A 24,840-nucleotide genomic window follows, 5' to 3' on the forward strand; every position below is an offset into this window, starting at 1 on the left:
TTTGAGCGCTATGGGACTTAACTACTGAGGTCATCAGTCCCCTAGAACTTAGAACTACTTAAACCTAACTAACCTAAGGACATCACACACACATCCATGTCCGAGGCAGGATTCGAACCTGCGACCGTAGCTGAAAATTAAAAATGTCAGACAGAAGAAAAATATGAGATTGAATGAAGAAACAATGTTAAACAAACTACAAAAATTACCACAGAATGACACTGATTAATACTTGTCAAACATGAAAAACAGAATACAAACAAAAATCTATATTGACCATTGATACCATCTATAGTATTGCTTGTTTGCAAACCGTCACATCCTATCATGGTAATGGTTTTATATATTATCTGCGGATCATCTGGCATAATTAGCCGGCCGGGGTGGCCAAGCGGTTAAAGGCGCTACAGTCTGGAACCGCGCGACCGCTACGGTCGCAGGTTCGAATCCTGCCTCGGGCATGGATGTGTGTGATGTCCTTAGGTTAGTTAGGTTTAAGTAGTTCTAAGTTCTAGGGGACTGATGACCTTAGAAGTTAAGACCCATAGTGCTCAGAACCATTTGAACCATTTTTTTGGCATAATTAAAATTGATCAAAAAGTGTTTTGAAAACGACTTTCTGTGTGTTGTTTGAGTGAAAGTAGCACACGTCCGTTATTCGAACCCTCCAAAGCAACTCTGAAGTTGAAACTTCCTGGCAGATTAAAACTGTGTGCCGGACCGAGACTCGAACTCAGGACCTTTGCCTTTCGCGGGCCAGTGCTCTACCAGCTGAGATACCAAAGCCTGACTCACGACCCGTCCTCCCAGCTTTACTTCTGCCAGTACCTCGTCTCCTACCTTCCAAACTTTACAGAAGCTCTCCTGCGAACCTAGCAGAACTAGCACTCCTGAAAGAAAGGATATTGCGGAGATATGGCTTAGCCACAGCCTAGGGGATGATTTCAGAATGACATTTTCACTCTGCAGCGGAGTGTACGCTGATATGAAACTATCAGCGTACACTCCGCTGCAGAGTGAAAATCTCATTCTGGAAGTCTCAAGTTAACCAGCAGGAGCTACTCTTTACAGCTTAGGATTGAATGAATATAGTAATCGCCTCTCAACTCTGTAATGGACCTGAGGATAGCAACCTGGCTCTACCCGCCACCAGCTCGATGCCCCCAAAGACGTGAGATCCAAATGTGAAATGAGCAATGGCTATGGAGCCGCGCGACTGCTACGGTCGCAGGTTCGAATTCTGCCTCGGGCATGGATGTGTGTGATGTCCTTAGGTTAGTTAGATTTAAGTAGTTCTAAGTTCAAGGGGACTGATGACCTCAGAAGTTGAGTCCCATAGTGCTCAGAGCCATTTTTTTGAGCAATGGCTAGGTTGCTAAGAGAAAGATGGCTTGCTATAAAAAGCGTTTTTGGCGTCTACGTGTGCTCTCTTGCCGATAGAAGGTGTGGGAAGGATCGAGCTGAAGTCGAAGGAGACTTTTGGAGAGGAGGAGTTGGCGGTGACAAGTGAATGAGACACAAGATATCTATCCTTAGGTGACGACGTGGAGCTTGCCGAGTGAGGGTATTCCACCAACAGTAAGGCCTTCATGTGGCCCTCCATCCTTATCATGAGAATAAGGTGTTTGTAGACGGTACAAGCATAACAGTGATAATTTTATTGTCCAGAAGAAGAATATGGGCCACTCAGTCGAATGTGTGGACATGCCCAGGAACATAGCTCTGGAGAACGCAAAGACGGCACCTTAGAGGGACACTTGCGAACGGGACCACAACAGCGATAGTTCCTGGTGGGTGATGGACTGGACATCCAGCGCCCGTAGCAGCGAAATCCACGCACCGCCCGCCGCACACTCGCCGCCCGCCCACACGGGATGAGGCGAGCTGTCTGCACCGCGACTCCACACCCTCCCCTCCCCCTTTCACCGTTCCCACCACGCTGTTACGGGACGCTCCTAATTGATCACAGCGCTCCGTCAGCTTCGCCGGATACATAACGACCACTTCACGGTAAAAAGCACTTCAATTCTCTGCCTACTAGTTCCAGTGTCATAGCAACCATAATCTAAAACACACTTATAAGACGATGAGAAATTTTTAACTGATAATGGGCAAAACTATTATTTTCTTTTCTTATGAATAAATGTAATCTTTAAACCTCAATAACCGTGGTCCAAAGACATTTGGATTCTGCAGATAAAAATTAATCACTAATCTCTTTACATTCTTGCATTAGACGCTCTTTTATTCAGTTTGCAATTGCAGCACTCCAGTGCAATTTAATTTAATAATATATTTTCAAAATTTCGACCACTACGAGTTTGACACGTTATTGCACAGTTGTGCCAACAGGAGTGTAGAATTCGTAATGCTATGTATTCATATTGCGCTGTGCTCCACACCATAAACTGTGGAGTTTATGGAGGCCTCAACTCGTGGACAGGACATCTTTCTTCCCCTCTCTCCTAGAGAAAAGGTAAAATACAGCTGCGACAAAGTAGTGCAAAAATGGTTCAAATGGCTCTGAGCACTATGGGACTTAACTACTAAGGTCATCAGTCCCCTAGAACTTAGAACTACTTAAACCTAACTAACCTAAGGACATCACACACATCCATGCCCGAGGCAGGATTCGAACCTGCGACCGTAGCGGCCGCGCACAAAGTAGTGCAGCAGCAGAAGGGAGGCTGTCCTTGAGCGGATTCTGGACGAATTTCTGGTGGCCTACTGAAACCATGTTTGTTTAATGCGGCGACTTTTGGCCGGAATTGTTGCGCCAGGGTGTTGAAACGACCACTTTATGTAGCTAATAATGTCGTGTGATAGGGCCTCCCGTCGGGTAGACCGTTCGAGGATTGACATTCTGTCGCGCTGACCATACTTTTTTTTTTTTTTTAAATCTCATATTGTTCGCTTTCGTTCGTTGCATCTGCTCGGGGCGGACGTCGTAACACATCCGTTTAAGTTCGTTGTTGATCGATTAACTCAGTTTTTTTTATTACAGAGGGCAGCTTACCCTCTGACCGAACACGCTGAGCTACCGTGCCGGCACCACTCAGCTACCGGGCGCGGACTACGTAGCTAATGAAAACGTTGTACGAGGAAGCGGTGGAGGAAAGGTTGCAGACTCATTTTCGGCAACGCTGAAAGTTATTTCGTCCACCTTGACCGCAAGACACTGCCGAGACCAAATTCGCGCCAAGGAAACGGTATAACTGTTCCTGAAGAGCCAGACAACATGGAAAGTCATCTTCTACAGAGATTGCTAAGGCCACAACATTTCCCAACGCGCTCAGCCAGTGCTCCGTCCGTTTAGTAGAATCACACACAATCATTTCTAAAAAATCTACCAGAACACTGTAATAAAAATAAAAAAAGAATGTATTGCAGATTGCAGGAGAGCGCATATCACTGTAACGGAAGTTAAATGGAAGGCTGTGTATCACGAACGTGCCAGTTCTTTTGTAGAGTGCAACTGTTTGAAACGCGCAGCAGCGATGGCGAGGCATGACAGAATCTCTGACCAGAGAGTTATTTATCGTTGCTAGTCTACGCTTGACCGCGCGAGAGTACTGTTGCGTGTAGCGAGCCGGAAGGAACAGTTGTGGTACGTAGCGAGTCGCGAGAACATGTAGTTCAGTTGCGAGTTAGCAGTTGCAAGTTGCACTCTGTCTGCAGTAATCAGTCAGTACAGCAGTGTGTGAGGAGTCGGTGGGGGTCGACATGGGTCTCTGGTCACGATTCAGGACGAGGTATATAGTTAAGTAAGGTAATGAAGCAGCATTGCGCTCAGCTAATAATGTATTGTAATTGTAATTAATTTGTTCAAGAAATGCCCCAACAATAATTCTGTTTTCAAAGCAATCGTTATTAAAAAGAAAAAAATCATTACAATTTAATGTTCATTTCTCAATTTTTGTGTCGAGTTTACATTGGGCCACTATTTTTCAATATTTTTGTAGCGAAGGTACAGTTGCTTTTATTTCAATTTAACGATGTTTTGCGGGAGCTCAACAACATTTGAGTTATTATTATTCAGTAATCATGTGGGGAAATAACTTTTGGCACGTTTTCATTATCATAGACTTTTCTTTTTATTTTTGCTGGGAAATCACACTTGGCTCTATTCACATTAACATTTCTATTGTCTTGTAAGAATTTGCTCGGAGGTTACGTGTAACACGATTCCTATTAACATTTAATTATTGTCCTTTTCAAAATTCTGCGGGGAGGTTACAAGTTAAGAAAGTACCGAGTCAACGAACGAACGTACCTGCACAGAATTCGACGCGCAACGTAAATCACGCCAATTGACTTACGGAAGTTAAACACAGCTGATTCTGATTTTCAGCATTCATCCAATTCCACAATATGTACGAGTAATTGTTAAACGCAGGCGCAGGTCACATCCATACTATCCGAACCCTCTAAAACTTAAAGGAAGTAATTAAACCAAATAAAATGGGCGTGTGTATTTTTTCTTTATTGTTATTTCATCGCCCTCGGCCCATTTGAGCGGCGTGACAGACAGAGGTAGTGCTTTATGCGGTACAGTATCCCAGTCCAGCCAAGAGCATTTACCGAAAAGAAATAAACGAGAGAACATAATTGTGGATGCAAAATTAAAAAAAAAATAGTTTTAAAATAAAGGACGTAATAAAGCGGAATTTATAACTTTGAAAACTAATGTTGATTTATTCATTTAACTTACTGACGTCGATTTAGTGTCATTTTATAACAAAATACATATTTTCTACATTATACCTAAACAAGTTCAGTGTGACTTCCATTCGTTATGTGGCGTAAATCCCATTTAAAGTCATCTTCTTGTCAGAGATGCTGCAGCATATTAGTCATGACTGGTTCAGTTTTGAGATAGATTCTAGCTCTGGTCTCTGGCAGAGACAAGCTGAGAAGAGTAGAAGACATACGATGATATGGGTGAATTCCCCCCCCCCCCAAAAAAAAAGGTCATGAGATGTCAGTTTCGGTGAATGACGGAGCTCTGCAATTTCGTGCTCTTCAGCCCATCCACATACCTGCAAAGTACATCTAGGAAATACCGCATAATGAGGAAGGAGAGTGGTAGTGGTAGTGCGTCTTCTTCAGTACACTGTAAGTTGTGTTCACGACATCAGCGTTAGTGGTGGTGGTGGTTAGTGTTTAACGTCCCGTCGACAACAAGGTCATTAGAGACGGAGCGCAAGCTCGGGTTACGGAAGGATGTGGAAGGAAATCGGCCGTGCCCTTTCAAAGGAACCATCTCGGCATTTGCCTGAAACGATTTAGGGAAATCACGGAGAACCTAAATCAGGATGGCCGGAGACGGGATTGAACCGTCGTCCTCCCGAATTCGAGTCCAGTGTGTCAGCGTTAGTCTGGGGGATTAAATGAATTCTAGCATGTCTAAGTACACTAAGTCACTGATAGTTTTCTTGTGGAAAAATAAGGCCTGTAAACTTTGCTGATGCTCAATGCACAAAATACATTTAAATTTGGACCATCGCATTATGTTCCAGCGATTTTCGTGGATTTTCCCTCTCCCAAATCCTACAATTGTTCTCATTAACTACTACTTAACTGAAAAGTCGACTTCTCATCAAACATAATCTTTCCAATGAAATCATTATCAACTCTTTACGCGAAGTAATATACGTATTATTTAGCTTTTCCACCATGTCATCTTGTATGGCTTAGGATACAAGTGTTTTCATAACACATGTCAAACGGTCATACGTGGGACACCTAGCATTCGAGAAGCATGCCGGGTCGATGTTGTAGGAGCGTCCACACTGCTTTTTCTCACTTGCTCTACGACGCCGTTAGGCGCATTTGGACGATCTGAGGATATATTACATCTTATCGAACATCCAATTTCAATAAAAAGAGCTTATGGTACTCATAAATAGAGGGCCTAATGAGAGGATCTGTACGGAATTTAGTTTCTTTAGTTTTTGCAGACTTTGACTCTGCCAACCAAAACACTAAGCGACCACGCTGGGGACCGGTGCAACTGCCACTAACGCTTGAGGCGGCGCGATTCTGTACTAGTGTATAATGTGAGTCAAAACTTGGTTTAGTTTTGTTCAAGATGACACCAAGACTATGTCTGTAAGTCGTACGAATAAATTTGTACGAATTTTCAAGGCTCTAAAGTCCTTATTGATACAGCCTGTATAATGAAGAGATGACTAAAATGTGTACGTGATTTTCTTCATTTAAAGTTTAGATAAAAAGACAAAACAGACATTTAAAAATTTCAAAATGAAACGACGACATTCACTAATAAGAAGCACTGTACTCCCACTAAAGAGTTGTAGGACTTGTGCTGGGAAAGAAGTCGATTACAAATTAAACGTTACGATGGTTGTCGGTATAAATATATAAACAGTTGCGTACTATCTGTAGAAATAGGGTGCGTGGGAAGGTGGATATTGGGAAAAACGGATAGTAAGGATAAATTTCGTGGGTGGACAGGTCTGTGATTTTCAGGGGAGGAAGGTAGAGAGTGCAGTGGAGAGAGAGGAGAGGAGGGAGGCCTGATGTGAGCGGAAATAGGTGGAAAAAGCTACAGCTTGTAGGATGGCTAAATACTGCAGTGGATTTCATTGTTTGAGTCTGTTGAAGCTGCCTTGGGATAGGATATTGAGTGTGTATAGGTGTAGGGATGGTGGGACATACTTATAAAGGCGTAGCATTATACCAAGAATCTCGATTACAGATGAAACAATATGATTATTAGAATCTAGTTTGTGGATGGTATAGCAGATGCGACTTCCCGTTCTTGCACCCTATTGTTCCCCCCTTGCAGAAGTCTATGCTTCTTACACGTACACAGACTGACAGAGTTAGTAATCCTCTGTGACTTGTGGAAAGGCCACCAGAGTGTATTTGCGTTGTTACGGGGCCTTGTGGAGTATAGAAGGCTGTGAGCAGCGTCCATAGTTTGTAAAGTTTTCATATGTTTTCTTCCGTTGTAAATAGTTCACCTTTACTGTACAGGGTCAAAGACGAATGAGCCATCTGCACGATTAGTGAATAATATCCTTGACTCTGTCTGTAGTTCGCTCACTCACCTGACAATGGTGCAGCAGCCGTGCAGTCTACTGTACAGGGTCAAAGACGAATGAGCGATCTGCACGATTAGTGAATAATATCCTTGACTCTGTCTGTAGTTCGCTCACTCACCTGACAATGGTGCAGCAGCCGTGCAGTCTACTGTACAGGGTCAAAGACGAATGAGCCATCTGCACGATTAGTGAATAATATCCTTGACTCTGTCTGTAGTTCGCTCACTCACCTGACAATGGTGCAGCAGCCGTGCAGTCTACTGTACAGGGTCAAAGACGAATGAGCGATCTGCACGATTAGTGAATAATATCCTTGACTCTGTCTGTAGTTCGCTCACTCACCTGACAATGGTGAAGCAGCCGTGCAGTCTAAGGCGTCTTGTCACGGTTCAGGCGCCCCCCCCCCCCCCCCCCCCCCCCCCCGGTGTCGGAGGCTCGAGTACACGGACGGGCATGGTTGTGTGTGTTGTCCTTAGCATAAGTTAGATTAAATAGTGCGTAAGCCTAGGGACCAATGACCTCAGCGGTCTGGTCCCATAGTCCGTACCACAATTTGCCAAATTTCTAATGGTGCAGCGCTGGGGCATAGTAAGGAGCAGTTAGTTTTTGGAGGAGATTTGATATTTGTGAATCTGAGAGAAAATTATCTGGAACATTTCATTATGGAGATGAAGAATTTTTTGTACACATATGTTATTGATTCTATTGTTGGAGTAGGATTTTGGAGGAATTTTTCAACGTAACCAATCCATCCGCAAGAATGTGATGTTTGTTTGACAGAACCTTTAAGTGAAGGAAATCTTTGTCCCTCAAATAACTAAAAATATTCATGATAAGTGTTAATTTGATCTATTTCTCATTATGACACAAGTAATGCAATTAGTGTAAATGGCAGTAATTTTTTTATTGAGAGCGTTTCTTAATTGTTAGGGTCTTCGTCTTATATTGTACAGTCGTTTTTGATAATAATCAGAGTCTGACTTTTCAGTTTTTCAAGACCGATTTTCTTTAAAGGAATACCACCTCAATTATTCTTAGTAAGGTTTTGAATATTTTATCGCGTATGCGCGGCACCTTACAACTTTGTACCTTAGCAAAAAATGTCGAAGATTTGATGACAAAAAGGCAAACCTGTCCACAAACACAGACAATTCTTCTGATGTCACACACACTACCATTTTCCACGCTCTCAAACTCACACCCACGTTCTGAAACTTGTGATGAAACTACCAATTTGTGGGATCTTTGCGCATTTCCTAGGGAATAATATTTTTCACCTAGACTTGATGATGATCTGCTAATTAAGCGCAGCAGAGAACAGTCCAGCTCTTACCGAAACGACAGTTCCGATTACAAGCATTTTCCCACTGTTCGAAAATTCAAGTTTTCGAAATTTTAGCAACGCCATCCTCCCCCAAGCCTGGTTTGACCAAATTTTGCTTCCCCTGCCATAAATTAGCCTTTAGGCCACAAACTGGAATTAAAGTGCTGATATCTCGAAAACGAGCCAAGCATGAGGATGTTGTCTGTAACCACAGATTGTCGAAGCGAAGCTAATTTTTACTACGCTTTCCTGTCTGTGTACTGGTCGCAAGCTGCTCAGGATAGAGTAAAGCGTAGTATAATAATGATGAAAAATTTTGGTCTGTACGATTTTTCTAGCCCAGTCAGTTATTTTCAGGGGATGACGTGTATGAATCAATATCTTACAATCGTGTATAGTCCATCTGAGTTGATACGCATTTGCTTAACAAATCTGCCTTCATATTTGCGTCAAGTAATATTAACAGGAAGAGGGAAGGACGATCTAGATGCTTTCTAAGGTTTTCTGCAAGAACTGGCACTAGACACCAATAACTATATTACGAGAAAACACAACAGAAATCGTGACTCGTGGTATTCATTTCCGGCACACGATCATAGAAATGACGAACACTTTCGCGAAACTCGCTGTCACGGAGACCATTACAGACGACAAAACAGGCATCATCTGTATGACACACGCTGACACGACCACGTTACAGAAGCCATTTCCATAGTAACTATCACGATCATGGTAATCGATAGGACACTCTGAAACCGTGCACAGATACTATCACAGTAATCAGAACAACTACAACTCGTCTTATAACGGATACAGTTCTGACAGATAAAGCCCATAGAACTCACGCAGAAACAGTTATTGCAGAATCAGTCATCAAAATGGGCAAAATTATCAAAATAACATAGTCAACATTGGCAAAGTGCTGGTAGATCAAGCCCGCTGCAACACTTTCGGATAGCTGAAGTGAGACCGTGTAACCCGTCCAACTTCCAGCGGCCTGTAAATAACACACAGCAAGGACTCGCAATGACAGCAGCTGACGACAATATAGACAGGACTGAAACATCGCTGCTGTAACATTAAATTTCATACGTCTCGAAGACATAAGAGATATTTTATTACTGTAGTCAGACAACACACAGAATTCCCTGGCACATACAGTGATAGATGTTTCTTTAGGCTACATCACTTTCTCGGCTGTTCTTATCTCGGGTAGCCCCGTTATCAGTGACTACTGAAATTTCATTTAACAGAGACATACAAAGACTGTCCTACATTATCTTTAAGCAAAATCAAACTAAAAGTGCTGTTCCAGAAAAAAGCGTTGATATAAGACGTCAGACTTGTTTGTATTTTACATGTCAAGATCATAAATTTCTAATGACTTCCTTAAGTATACCGCTTCGGTCCACAGAACTGATATTGGAGATGGATTTTTTTAAATGAACACAAAGCAAGTTTAAATTTTAATGATGCTAAGGTAATCTTATAAGCTGAAGGCATGTCAGTTATACTGAAATTTGAAGACTGGATCTCAAGACGATATGAGTAGGTGATTGGCCTATGCTTTTTGACAGACCATGCAACACATTTTCCACCTGAATTTTTTTATGATAGCAGACGTTGTGTAAATACTTCTTGCGATGACGTTGATCAGAAAACACAGTTTGATTTAAGAGGAAACATACAGAGTGGAGCTTTAATTCACACTCAATTATTTTTACTCATTACACAGGAACTATAAATAGTTTTCAGCATACATTTCATTTCAAAAATCAAAACAAATTTTGTGTTAAGCTATATGTTATTTCCGCATACAGCAGAGAGAAAATGAAAGCTGAAATTTAGTCTATGCTACAGCATTTAGTTCATACAATAACCTACTGCGTGTAGTACAGAAAAAAATGGATGAATCAAATTCATATTAGATTCAAGATAAATTAACACCATAATCTTACCTTAAACAGATAGACCTCACCCTGGATTAACTACTTCACAATATTTATGGTGTAGAAGATCTATCTTAAGTAGGCTTGACAGCAAATTTCTAACTAATAGAACTGCACCCAGAGGGCATAAAATATACTGAATTTCTGTGTTTTGGGATAAGCTGTCAGTTCTCCAAACTGCGGTCTGGTCTCAGCGTATCTTCTGCCACCTTCATTCGCAGTTTAAATTCCATCTTACCTGAATATCTGACGCGACACATTACTTCGTATATTGTTGACATACTGTCATAGCTGGAAAATCTTGGTCACAACATAAACATATTCTAGTAATTTGCTAAAGATTTATGGAGAACCTGGAAGTACTACCAATCTGTAAAAATCTGAATTTAGCCAGATCAGAGTAAAGTTTCTAGGACATATCATCTCGTCGGTAGGCATAGAGCCCGATTCCAAAAAACTTGCGACAGTCAGAGCCGTTTCAGTTCCTACCCCCAAAAGACAAATTCGAAGATTTCTTGCTTCAATAAACTTTTATCGCTGCTTCTTGAGTATGGAAATTCTTGCCATCCCAGAACTTTGTTCCATTACAGGTAAAAACATAATATGGCAATGGCATGAACAGGTGCCATAGTTTCCAAGTTAAAAGGACGCATTTCTGACTGCCCCAATTCTTGCAAGCCCAGATCTGTCGTATAAGTTTTGTTTGGCAGCAAATTCATCAACGATTGAGTTAGGTGGTCATTTATTCGAGGAATTTAAGGAACACTGTAATACTGTACAAAAGAAGTGAGCTTTCGGTATCAGTGCTCTAACGAAATGACAAAGAAGCTAGAAGCTCTAGTGATCATTTGGGAATTTCCCAGATTTCTAGAAGCTCTAGCAGTCATTTAGGGAATTTCCCAGCTTACGTTTGGCAAAAACACTAAGATTCACACAGACAATTATGCAATAAAATTTTTAATGTCTTCAGAATTGATTCCTGACAGATTATCACGTTGGACATTATATCTTCCCGAATTCCGTTTAACTGTAGTTCATATTCCTGGCTCGCAAAATTTTTTCGCTGACACCCTATTTCGTGCACATATTGGCTTAGGAGAACGTAATATAGAAACAAATCTTGGGCATAACTTCAGTATACTGTGTATACAGTAAGTTGCCTTTAACAATATTTTTGCTTCCTCTTGAAAAGATATTGCATAAGTACAGGATAAGGATCCCTCTGGAGAAAACTGAAAAATATGTGCCAGAACAAAACAAACATGGAGATAAGACAGTGTACTTTGTACACAAGAACATTCTCTTAAGTGATGCACAATCAAAGATTCACTTTGGGTCTTACGGGTTCCTGATGATTTTATAAATAAACTCGTTTGGTATACTCATTTCAGTTACACTAATTTAGGATGTCGTAAGTGTTTCAGAGAACTCCGCACAGCCTGTTACTTCAGTGACGTGGAAAAGAGAAAGAGAAAATTTTATCTGTATGCAAGTTTGGTCAAACGTCAAAACCATCAACTGTAACACACCGAGCAACTCAATCTTCTATAATTCCTACGAAGTGAAAGGGATTAACAAATGTAGATCTTCTAGGCCGTCTCGTGTGAACTCAGAATGGATTTTCGTGAGTTTTTGTTGCCATGGAGCTACATCTAAATGTGTGTCACTCACTCTTTCATGGAGAGACACTAGGAAAACTGTATCACATGGTTTTTTAAAGTATTTCTATGTGAAGTAGGACATGTTGACGTGGCAATCTCAAACTTGAGTTTCAGTCAAGCATCTGGACAAGAACTTCCAAAAATCGTAACATTAGATGATGATGATGATGATGATGATGATGTTTGGCTTGTGGGGCGCTCAACTGCGTGGTTATCAGCGCCCGTACAATTATCCAATCTTTGCTCAGTCCAATTTCGCCACTTTCCTGGATGATGATGAAATGATGAGGACAACACAAACACCCAGTCATCTCGAGGTAGGTGAAAATCCCTGACCCCGCCGGGAATCGAACCCGGGACCCCGTGCTCGGTAAGCGAGAACGCTACCGCGAGACCACGAGCGGCGGACCGTAACATTAGACGTCTCTATTGGTGGCAAGCGCTAATCCTTCTGAACGCCTGACGCAAGAAATCAATACATTTTGCAGAACATACTATCACCAACATCATCAGAACTGGGGTAGGTACGTGCACATAGGCATTTTAAACGAATTGTCACATGATTCTACTTTATTACCTCCCTTACTTGTACTTAACAATGAACAGCCACCAGACTGAACCAGAAAGCTTGTATCATTTCTTAATTCACGCAAACTGTGTCACAAAGAGGTAACAGATGTAACAATTAGTAACATCAAAAAAGCTGTAGAGCGAAGTAAGAAGTAGCAACATGCTAAGGTAAATGTCTAAAGGCTGTACATTGGTCAGAAAGTACTTGTGAAACCCCATCCTTCGTCACACACAAGTAGGCATCTAAATAATAAGTTTTTCCTGGTTTACAATGGATCTTACATAATTCGTCGACTAGCACATGAGAATGCAGTATACGTACTAAAAAAAGTAAAGGACTACATCATATAACACCATTAGTAGAACAGTAATATTTTGTATTTTTCTCAAGTAAGATCTTCTTGCAAATTACCTTGCATCATTACTTGTATGACACAAATTTCCGACATACTATATTCTTTATGATGTTTTGTGTTCTTTTTTGTTTTTACTTCGGTGTATATGACATACGAGAGCATTATCCTGCTGAAATATGTACATTCCTCTTTTGTAACAAACTACGCACCTTTCTGTCTACAGGTCAGCTTAAGACAGATATGACGATACATACTGAAACTAATTTAGCTGTTGTGAATGTATTCCATATTTGTGAGACATATTTGCGAATGGGAATGCACTGATGAATAAAAAGTTTTTTATTGTTGTATGAAGACACCAGGCAGAGATGGGAAACATGAATGAGAAGACTACTGCTTGAAACAGAGGTGTACTTTTGGTGGTAAAATGATTATTTTAATAAAATATGGTACCAAACTATAATACTTTCTTTCTGTTTTTTATATTGTTAGCACTTATTAAAATAATTTTTATGCCATGGATTAGGGTAATGTTGTGAAATGTATATAATTTGTCGCACAATATGATTGTTGCTTATGATAGCTATCGCCTTCTGTGAACTTTGGTCTTACACAGTTATTGGCCCAGCAACATACCTTTTGACACTGACTTCTTATTGGCATGCTGTGACACTGGTATATTGTACTTTTGTGGTGACACACTTAGCTTTAGTTGCTGCATTACTTTTATGATTAAACTTTTTGTTTATGATTTGTCTTAGGTTAAGAATGTGTGCTACACTTTATTACTGGTTTACCCTAAAGATATTTTACTCGCATTCGGGAGGACGACGGTTCAATCCCGGGTCCGGCAATCCTGATTTAGGTTTTCCGTGATTTCCCTAAATCACTCCAGGCAAATGCCGGGATGGTTCCTCTGAAAGGGCACGACCGACTTCCTTCCCCGTCCTTCCCTAATCCGAAGAGACCGATGACCACGCTGTCTGGTCTCCTTCCCCAAACAACCAACCAACCTAAAAATATTTTGCTGCTTATGTGTAAGGTAAGATACTTTGCAGCATTGCCTTTATGATGAAATATTGGTCATGTTTGTATGTGTATGATAACGGATTTGTCTGCATTGCTTCTTTGACGAAATATTTTTGTGATTATGTGTGTACTGTGTCGCATATAGTAGTATGAGAACTCGTTTAGGATAAGCATTTACTTTTAGAGGTTATAACGTAGGTAAATGTTATCATTAATAACATACATGAAAATTCAGTATAGGAAGACAGTAACTCGAGATTATAGCAAGTGTACCTAGAATGAGAGAGAATGAGTACAGGGAAATGGAAGTAGTAAACTACGTGAGCAGGCAGGTCGAATAAAATTGCATTTATACGCTCTGACTGAAGAAAATGTTGGGAAAAATGTGAAAATACAATGAGTGTAGGCAGGTTGAATAATGACTACATTATGTGGTTACGATAATATGATAACGAAAGGTTTGAAGGAAGTTAGAGTATGATTTTTTTGGCAGGTAAATTAACATGAAACGTACTAATATGTGAATATGATGTTGTTGGCAGGTAAATTGAGATAAAATACGTTATGAGAAAAGCACAAGGTTTCAGCGAAACTATAAATTCAAGAAGTCTGCATAGAATACAGATGTTAGCAAGTTGATCATTAAATTAGAGTAGTATGCGACACAAGGGTAAAATATCATCTGGACTGACTGAGGCTTTGACTTTGAAGTGCTGTCAGCTCCATTTCCTCTCCTTTACGTGGTACACAGTAGATTTTCATCTATATTTTCATGAGCATTAGTAACTATTGTATCATATTGATGTTTTCTTTTCTGTTACTGCGCTTGCTAAGTTATACTTTTACATCTTGCACAAAATATTGCATAATTCTTTGTGTTTATAGATGTAGTCTGATCACACTGATTATTTTAATCTACAAACATTCATGTTTTGTACATTAGCTTCATCTTAAATTTTTATGCAACTGTCTTGTTCTGTTTCACATATTTGCTAAGAATAAGGTTATATTTTTTATTATATAGGAAAACTTCACATTTTTTATTATTTTATGTAGGTATTTGTAGGTCTTTTATTAAAGGACAATACTGCATGTACGGTTCACATTTCTTTAATGTATTGTAGAAAACACAAATTCAATCAATTTTCAGGGATTTCACTAATTATGGCACACACGTAAAGGGAATTGTAGTACTGAGTAGGAAGCTACCTACGAGATTCGAAAGGACTTTTGAGTTGTCAGATGAAAATTAGTTCGCTGAGTCTGCTCATATTTCACACTACATTTACTATCAAACTTCAGAGTGTTGTCAATGATGGGCATTTAATATGCCTTACTGAGTATACTTGTGATCAATTTCATCAATGCATCAAGAACTGTGTCAATGTTGCGCTAGTTGCATTCGATTTCTTAGCCACAGGATTAATAACAAGAGACATTAAACAGTATCTTGGTTGGTGCTAAGTGATGCAACATTTTACCTTCAACTGAACTGCACAGTAGCCTCAGGACTAATGATATGAGACAAAATCTTAGATGGTTATAAGTAATGTAACGTTTACCGATAACGTACAGAACTCGGCAAGCACTGTGCGTGCTTTCGCACTGTACAAAGGCAATCTTCATATGTCAAACAGAAATCAGAGCATTCTCTTGTACGTTTTATAGCCTTAAGTCTAGCACTTGTAATGTTATTTATAATAGAAGCTTATTGTCCCTTATTTGTAATTTTTTAACACATTTCATTTCCTTGCCTTGCCGCAACCAAGATAAACCGTACGAAATTTTTTTGGGAGTCAGGGGATAATGTAAGGTATTTTTTTATGGCTTCTGCAGTTGTAAATAATTCACCTTTACTCTACAGGGACAAAGATGAATGAAACTCTGTACGAGTTGCAGATAAACTCTTTGTGCTGAGGTTCATTTGTGGTTCTCTTGCTCGCCTGTCAGCTGTGCAGCACTGGGGTATTTTTATTGAGGGCATTGTAGCCAGCAGTTGAGTTTTTAGGAAAGGAGATTTGATATTTGCGAATCTGAGATAAATTATTTGGAGACAAGCAGCAGCAAGACTAGAGAATTACCGTCCCGTGTGCAGACTGCCGCTAACACCACAGCACAGAGGACGACTGCCTTTGGAGTACTCTTGTGACCACGAGACATGGACTGCAGATAAATGACGTCGCACTGTATTCAGCGGGACCAACGAGATACACGGGCTCTGCAACGAACTTGTGACGTCACACTAACAGGCTTGTCTGCCACACTTCGCGAAGCTCGGCTCCTTGCAGGGCCCACAGGAAATCAATATTTAACTGAAAAAGTATCCACTATAGGTCTTAATTTTGTCGTTTGCTATCTAGAACTTAAATGCATTTAATCGTGCAGTTGATAACCGTCTGAAATAGTTACTGGCCTTCCGCCGGAGACAGCTGCTGGGACTCTTAAGATCTATAATGTTGGGTGTTGTGATGTACGCGCCACGGCCTGTCTTTCTCGTCTGCTTCGGTTTTCGGCGATGAATTTCTGTCCTGCGACTATCCAGATAACCATCGTCTAAGAGTATGTCGCTACTTGCATTTGCATGCGGACGTTAAATGTGTGCTAGCCGAAACTCTTCTTACAGGTTGCAGAAATGAAGGTTAACTACTTGGTTGAGAAGTATGGTATAAAAAAATCTGCAGGTTCTTCGAATATGAAGGGGAGGAGATATACGAAAACCTAATTCGATTGCTTGCCATAATTCCTGATTAGGTTAACACACTCTTTCTTCATACCTCGTATACTGTTCATTTTCCCAATTTGTTATTCAGGAAACACACTACGTTTGGGCGCTTACAAACCGAGCTAATCTATCTTCAGATTCTAAATCAGCATTGTGTTGGTTTTAAGCAAAACGCAGCAGAAACAGATGGACTCATAGGTCTGTATTATCATCACCCTTAAAGAGTGAACTATACGAATGATTGATGTAGTCGGTGAGCTACATGAAGAGGATGCGGCGTGAATCATCACCATTGTGTAAACAAAGGGATACAACTAAAGTGTTTGGATCTTTTATTCAGAAGCCATAGCCATATTATCAGTATATCTGCAGAAATTTTCAATATCCGCTAACAGTCGGTTTTATGATAATCCTAAATGCTCTTAAGATGAACAATATACAAAGTTTTAATGGATACGGGCAGTACGACTCCAAACCAAGAACAACAGTACCGGGATGTTGGTCGGAACTTCGAAGAAGTAACACCCGCAGACACTTGTTTTATTCTGATAGCTATCAAGAGCCTTACCATTGGCTCTACAAGATGAACCGCCTAGGTATGATTGCGAGTGGCTGAGAACTTATCAGTCAAAACCACGAGAAAAGAAAGAACTGTGAATAACGAAATATGAGAAGGACAAACTCGTATCAGTTATCTGAGTACATAGTGTGACCCGCTAGAAATTTAATTCTAATTGAATTAAGCCAAACTCTGAGCAAGTCTGTGGGCTGAAAAAGATGATATCGTTGAACACGAAATGAATCAGTGCCCAGCGTTAGAACTAAGATGCATGTAAGTCGAGAATGCAAATATCGCTACGTCAGATGCTTCTTGATTAACAGTTTCTTTAGGACGTATTTCAAGCATATGTCAATGCCAGTACGAACTTAACAATAAATGGATTTTTGTTAGAAATGAAAATGTAGAGCTGCAGATACACTAAAAATAATTTTGTGATACAAGGCGTTTTAGATACATATGCTTTTACTTCCCTTAAGAGACATTCATAAGCGGATATGTAATAGAATCCACAAAATGGCCACCATCTGTACAACACTTACATTTGGATACACAGGCTTTGACAAAGAGCTGGAGCTGTATACGTTTACAGATACATTTCACCTGCTGCCCTACTTACATACGGTTATCTCGTGCTGTCTTCACTGGCACCTCTTTCTGCTTATGGAGCAAGCATCTGTACACTTCTGCATTCACCATACCATTTATCCATATCACCTTTCGTGATGTGTTAACAGTATTCAATAATGAACTCTTCAGTTTATCTGTGAGGTGAATTTTGAGATTATAGATTTCCTCGCCAAGTTAGTTGTCTTACAGAGTATTCACTGTGTGGTTATTCGAATCTACTAAGCAAACTCAACAAATATTCGGGCTCATATTGCATCACTGACTTTTTCTCTTCATCGGCCAGTTCGACAAGACCAGGGAAGATAGAGACGATCAATACTCAGCAGTTGATCGAATTGTACTTCCTCCGCCATCAAATGTTTTTGGGTAGTTAATGCAAGGAATCTCCCGTATGTACTTAAGAAAATTAAGTTGTACTGTGAATAAAAATATTCATAAAACTTTTAAATCACCAACAACAGGCTGCGTAAACAGGTTAAAAAAGGAAACTCATACCATCTTCAATGTGATGTGACTTACAGTGAGTTACTAATACTTCAAACATAAATTCCGATTGGCTTTCGCTATTCTTAAGACGTTTCTCATACATTTACAGAATTGCCCCACTGTATCATTCGCTTACCCAATACAATGCTCACGCCGTGATTCACCTTATGACGTCAAAACTTTACTCATAGATATTTTACTGAGATAACGAGCTGCAACGATTTATCACTGTTTTGATACTGTTGGACGAAGATAAAACCTCCATGTACTTATAGCATTTCTTTTGCGTTTGTCTGTTTTTAAACGCCATACAAACATTCAGTCGACTCCATACAAATTACAGAGGGTTTAATTCGAGGTGAATCTCTGCTGTTGAGAAAAGCACTTAGATCTTTTGAAAGGATCCTGAGGGAATGTAATTCGGTCGTGAATGAGATGTGAGTTAAAATAAATGGAATATTCAGCTGCTGTAGTAGTCACGGGTTGTTTAGCCTCAACGAGAACTTCAAATAAATATTTAGCAAACTACATTAGGAGACGCTATAAGAAAGACATCATCCATCGCAGACATCAGTCTCAAAGGAACGCGAGAAGGCCCTCCAGGGGCACCTCGCGTCCTTCTCCAGGTATACCATGAATTTATAAGAGGAAGTGTAAAAAATAAAATATCAATTTAATCTTTAAACTTCATCAAGCACTGTAAGTTGTTGTCAAGAATCCTCGTGTACTTTAACATACGGTTAATCCTCCCTATTCCTTCTGGCTTAGTGGAAATTTGACCCAGTCTTTAACATATAGCTGTCACACTCACTACCTCCGTAGAGAGCCTCCTGAACCACTAAGAACACTACTTACTGGCCCTCTGTGGACTATTTGTGCACTTGATTGCTGGATTCAGACAGGTTGACAAAGAGGACTCGTTGAAAAATGTCATGCAACTTTATGTCCTCCAGACTCGATCCAAAATCATTGCTGGCAGTGTCCAATGTTATTACTGCTTACGTAGAAATGAACTACGGGTCACCTTTAAAATGAAACTTTTCAGTACCTTTCCCAACTTTACAAGGGTCAAGCCAGAATGTAGGTTAAGCACACTTCTTTTATATGTCAACTATTAAGAGCGGTAGACACTGTGCTTGGAATGGAAGATTCATTCTGGATGATAGTAGACTTTCTGCTTGAGCTTATGCTTTTAACGTGGAAGTAATACATCGCTCCGAGTGGTTTTCATTTACACACCTTACCTAAAATTGAAGCAATTACATTTGTCTGGGGTAGTCTTGTAATCGAGCTACATGCTACACATTCGTGACGGTAAAAACGTTTATGCTCATAGAAATAATATCAGTATTAAAATGAGTGTTGCGACAGTAAAAGCTTTCATACCTGGAGTTGAATCCTTTACCAATCTTGGAGGCGGAAGTCGTATTTGGGAGTAGTCCTGATTTGACAGTTCAGAGCAGTTTTAATGGCCAGTCGGTGGAACTCGGAGTCAAAATCAGACGTCTACGGAGAAAAACGACACACGTATCCGCCAGACGAACGGAGAGCAACTGTATGCGAATCTTATCGGCGCAACACACCTGAGCGTACCACGAACGCTGCGATAAGTTTCACTACAGTGAAAGAAGGCACAGATGGGCGGCAATTGCTGGCTGCACTGGTGGTCCGCGAGTCGCTGATAGCCTGCGCGGCCCGGCGGCAGCCGAGCTGGTGATAGCGGGCTGCGGGCCGATTGGCTGCCAGGTGATCGAGGCGGAGCGGGCGATTTGTTGTCGGACAGCGGCGCAGCGGGGCCGCACTGCTGCTGCTGCTGCTGCTGCCGATCCCGCGCGCTCATCCGACAGTGTGCCAAGGACAGCCAGCCCGCGGCAGAGCGAAACACTGTGCGGTGCGCGACACCGGAAGTGCGCCTCTGTCACTACCGGTACGCTGGTGTGTGTCTCTCGCTGTAGTGTTCACGCAATACACAGGAAACCAGCCAAAAAATTAACCGCGATCCGCTACATATATGATTTGATGACGTTCCAACTTTAGTCCCAGAAAGAATTCGAGTCGTTCAGCCAGCAACATACCCAGCAAACAACAAGACATTCATAGTGTAACTGATTACTTAGTGGCTGAAGAATGCGTTTCAAACAACCTAGACGGGGTCAAAAGCTCCTGACTGTGAACCTGACACAACGACTGATAGGCACACTATACAGGCTAGTCCATTGTTAGTGACAGGGCCAAATATCTCACGAAATAAGCGTCAAACGAAAAAACTACAAAGAACGAAACATGTCTACCTTGAAGGGGGAAACCAGATGGCGCTGTGGTTGGCCCGCTAGATGGCGCTGCCAGAGGTCAAACAGATATTAACTGCGTTTTTTTAAACAGGAACGCCCATTTTTATTACATATTCGTGTAGTACGTAAAGAAATATGAATGTTTTAGTTGGACCACTTTTTTCGCTTTATGATAGATGGCGCTGTAATAGTCACATACATTTGGCTCAGAATTTTAGATGAACAAGTAGGTCTTTTAAATTAAAATACAGAACGTAGGTACGTTTGAACATTTTATTTCGGTTGTTGCAATATGATACATGTACCTTTGTGAACTTATTATTTCTGACAACGCATGCTGTTACAGCGTGATTACCTATAAATACCACATTAATGCAATTAATGCTCAAAATGATGTGCGTCAACCTCAATGCATTTGACAATACGTGTAACAACATTCCTCTCATCAGCGAGTAGTTCGCCTTCCGTAATGTTCGCACGTGCATTGTCAATGCGATGACGCATGTTGTCAGGCGTTGTCGGTGGACCACGACAGCAAATATCTTTCAACTTTCCCCACAGAAAGAAATCCGGAGGCGTCAGATCCGATGAACGAGCGGGCCATGGTATGGTGCTTCGACGACCAATCCACCTGTCATGAAATATGCTATTCATTACCGCTTCAACCGCACGCGAGCTATGTGCCGGACATCCATCATGTTGGAAGTACATCGCCATTCTGTCATGCAGGGAAACATCTTGTAGTAACATCGGTAGAACATTACGTAGGAAATCAGCATACATTGCAGAATTTAGATTGCCATCGATAAAATGGGGACCAATTATCCTTCCTCCCATAATGCTGCACAATACATTAACCCGCCAAAGTCACCGATGTTCCACTTGTCGCAGCCATCGTGGATTTTCCGTTGCCCAATAGTGCCTATTATGCCGTATACGTTACCGCTGTTGGTGAATGACGCTTCGTCGCTAAATAGAACGCCTGCAAAAAATCTCTCATCATCCCGTAATTTCTCTTGTGCCCAGTGGCAGAAGTGTACCGACGTTCAAAGTCGTCGCCATGCAATTCCTGGTGCATAGAAATATGGTACTGGTGCAATCGATGTTGATGTAGCATTCTAAACACTGATGTTTTTGAGCTTCCTGATTCTCGGGCAATTTGTCTGCTACTGATGTGCGTATTAGCCGCGACAGCAGCTAAATCACCTACTTGGGAATCATCATTTGTTGCAGGACGTGGTTGACGTTTCACATGTGGCTGAACACTTCCTGTTTTCTGAAATAATGTAACTATCCGGCGAACGGTCCAGACAGTTTGATAATGTCGTCCAGAATACCGAACAGCATACATAGTACCCGCCCGTTAGGCATTTTGATCACAGTAGCCATACATCAACACGATATCGACCTTTTCCGCAATTGGTAAGCGGTCCATTTTAACACGGGTAATGTATCACGAAGCAAATACCGTCCGCACTGGCGGAATGTTACGTGAAACCACGTTCTTATACGGCTGTGACTATTACAGCGCCATCTATCACAAAGCGAAAATTGTGGTACAACTAAAACATTCATATTTCTTTACGTACTACACGAATATTTAATAAAAATGGGGGTTCCTATTTTTAAAAAACGCAGTTGATATCTATTTGATCTATGGCAGCGCCACCTAGCGGGCCAACCATATCGCCATCTGGTTTCCCCCTTCAAGCTAGCCGAGTTTCGTTATTTGTAGTTTTTTCGTTTGATGCTTATTTCGTGAGATATTTGGCCCTGTCACTATCAATGGACCACCCTATATATATATATATATATATATATATATATATATATATGTATATTTTGCAACTGAAATTTCAGAACCTAAAGGTTGAGTCATGTGTTTCGCTGGCATTCTGTGTCAAGATTATGAACCCAATTTCCCTTGACCAACTGTAGTTTGCTTTTAGCAGTATTATTTTTTAGCTTTATCTGTGGAGTATTGCTGTATTAATGTTCCTGCCAGTACTTCGTTCAGCAGGTGAGATTCATAATAGGTGCTTGTTTCGTTTTCTTTGTGCATAGTAGGTTCTGTCAGTGCCGTATGTCAGTGCAGATATTTTCATGTGTTTCAGGTTACATTCTTATACAGGTCGACATTTCATTTTTCTTATATTCAGTTACTTTTTTTCCAAACAGTTTGCACTGACCAAGTCTACTTAGCGTAAATTTATTTATTTGCTTATTTATTTGCTAATGGATGAGATCGGTTTTCACACACACTGGATTCTTTTCAATTTCACGTAAGTGACGTGGCTTTTAGCTCAGTACTTGTCAGCTCGCTTTCCGAGATTGGATTTACGATAACACACATGCAAGTAAAGGCGACTCACTAACAATAATCACGTTTCTGTACACTAACTCATCGTCGCATTATATTAATCTTGGGTAGATAATGCAAGTGTGTCAACATGTTATACTACATTATATAACCAAGTTTAATATTTTTCGACGATCACTTCTTTTCAAAAGTGTGATCATGCTCAACATTGTGGTATTTGAAAACGGCCAAAGGTCGAAATCATGACTGTACAGTAGAAGAAACAATCCATATAGTCAATTGACGAAACTTTCACTTATACTGTGGCCTCAAACTACAGAAAGACTATCATCATCCAGTAGTGTCTCAATGGTAATGGATTGAGATGCCACAAAGCAGAGTACGGAGGCCAGAACACCGAACACCGCGAAGTGCGTACTTGGCGTTGGCTAAAATCTCGAACTGGTTGAAGAGTGAGAGACCAACGCAGAACTCTTTAAGAAATACAATCCGAAGTGTGTAAAGACTGGTTAATGTCGTAAGAGTTTTGGACGGGGGAGAGATTCTCATCTTGCTAACAAAATGATCTTTGGGCAGCACTTTGCAGAGGTGTTTTCGTTGGCGCTTGAGAACTGCGCGGACTTGCAAAGTGGAGAACAATAACAGCGCTTCCAGAGCGAAATTTTCACTCTGCTGCTGAGTGCCGGCTGATATGAAAGATCCTGGCAGATTAAAACTTTGTGTCGGACCGAGACTCGAACTCGGGACCTTTGCCTTTCGCGGGAAAGTGCTCTACCAACTTATTCTTTTTATAAATAATTCGTTACGTTTGGTCTGGGCGGATGCTACAAGGCATCCGTTGAAATTCATCGTTGTTTCCTTTACTCAGCTCGCTCGCTGAGCTACCGTGCCGGCATTTGTTTTAAAGTTCTTTTTCCCATCCATCCTAACTACGATATGGCCGTATAAGTCGCAGAAAATATTGCCTGCGCCTTTAAAAAATACAAGGAAACATAATTTGCGTTGTGACCGTTACACGACGCCCTTGACCGCGCGGCTACCCCACGCGGCACCAACTGAACTACCCAAGCATGACTCACGACTCATCCTTACAGCTTTTAATTCCGCGAGTACCTCGACTCCTACATTCCAAACTTCAAAGAAGCTCTCCTCGCGGGATTAAAAGCTGTGAGGACGGGTCCTGAGTCGTGCTTGGGTTACTCGGTTGGTAGAGCACTTGCCCGCGAAAAGAAAAGGTTCCGAGTTCGAGTCTCGGTCCGGCACACAGTTTTAATCTGCCAGAATGTTCCAAATACAGCGCTGGAAAACAATACTTCTGTTCGAGAATTGGTAAAGGACATTTCTGTCGGGACTATAGCAGAGAACTTTTCTGGTCGGGATTCGTTTGAGGACACTTTGATTCAGGGGACCAAAGAGAACTGAACACTTAGAGACTTCGCTGGACGTCCATGAGAAAGCAGCGCCCGCGTTGTTCCACGCATCTGAATGCTGAACATGGCGACAAATCATAGCTTGGACGGGCGTTTGTACACGGTCCAGTCACAGTAATACATTAATGTGACCACCGCCTATGTTCGGCGTCAACGTGCTTCAACCACTCACAGTTGGCAGGTAGCAGCACTAGCATCGGAGGGTATATAGAGCGTGTCGGGGTGGGGTGGGGACGCGGTAACAGTACAGTCGTTTTCCTAAGGCAGAAACAGAGCGACTTAGCGGACCTCAGAAAGAGATGATTATTGGACTTCGCGCCATGGATGGAAGAATTTCCGGAAAGATTCAGTTTCTAAACTGTTCGCTTCCTGCCGTGCTTAGTATATCGTACGTGGAAAAGTGACTCTATCCAATATTGCCACCGAGGTTACAATGGTGGAAC

General features: G+C 41.2%; 1 long non-coding RNA gene across 1 annotated transcript in view; it reads right to left on the reverse strand.

Moving 5' to 3' along the window:
• LOC126095715 (uncharacterized) overlaps positions 1-20,004 on the reverse strand; it is a 239,393-nt gene extending 219,389 nt beyond the window's left edge. The window contains exon 1 of the long non-coding RNA XR_007521968.1: positions 19,743-20,004. This is a non-coding gene — a long non-coding RNA (uncharacterized LOC126095715). The remainder of the gene's footprint in view (positions 1-19,742) is intronic.
• Positions 20,005-24,840: the final 4,836 nt, after the last annotated feature.

The sequence above is a fragment of the Schistocerca cancellata genome, chromosome 8 (genome assembly GCF_023864275.1).
Source record: "Schistocerca cancellata isolate TAMUIC-IGC-003103 chromosome 8, iqSchCanc2.1, whole genome shotgun sequence".
Taxonomy (NCBI): Eukaryota; Metazoa; Arthropoda; class Insecta; order Orthoptera; family Acrididae; genus Schistocerca; species Schistocerca cancellata.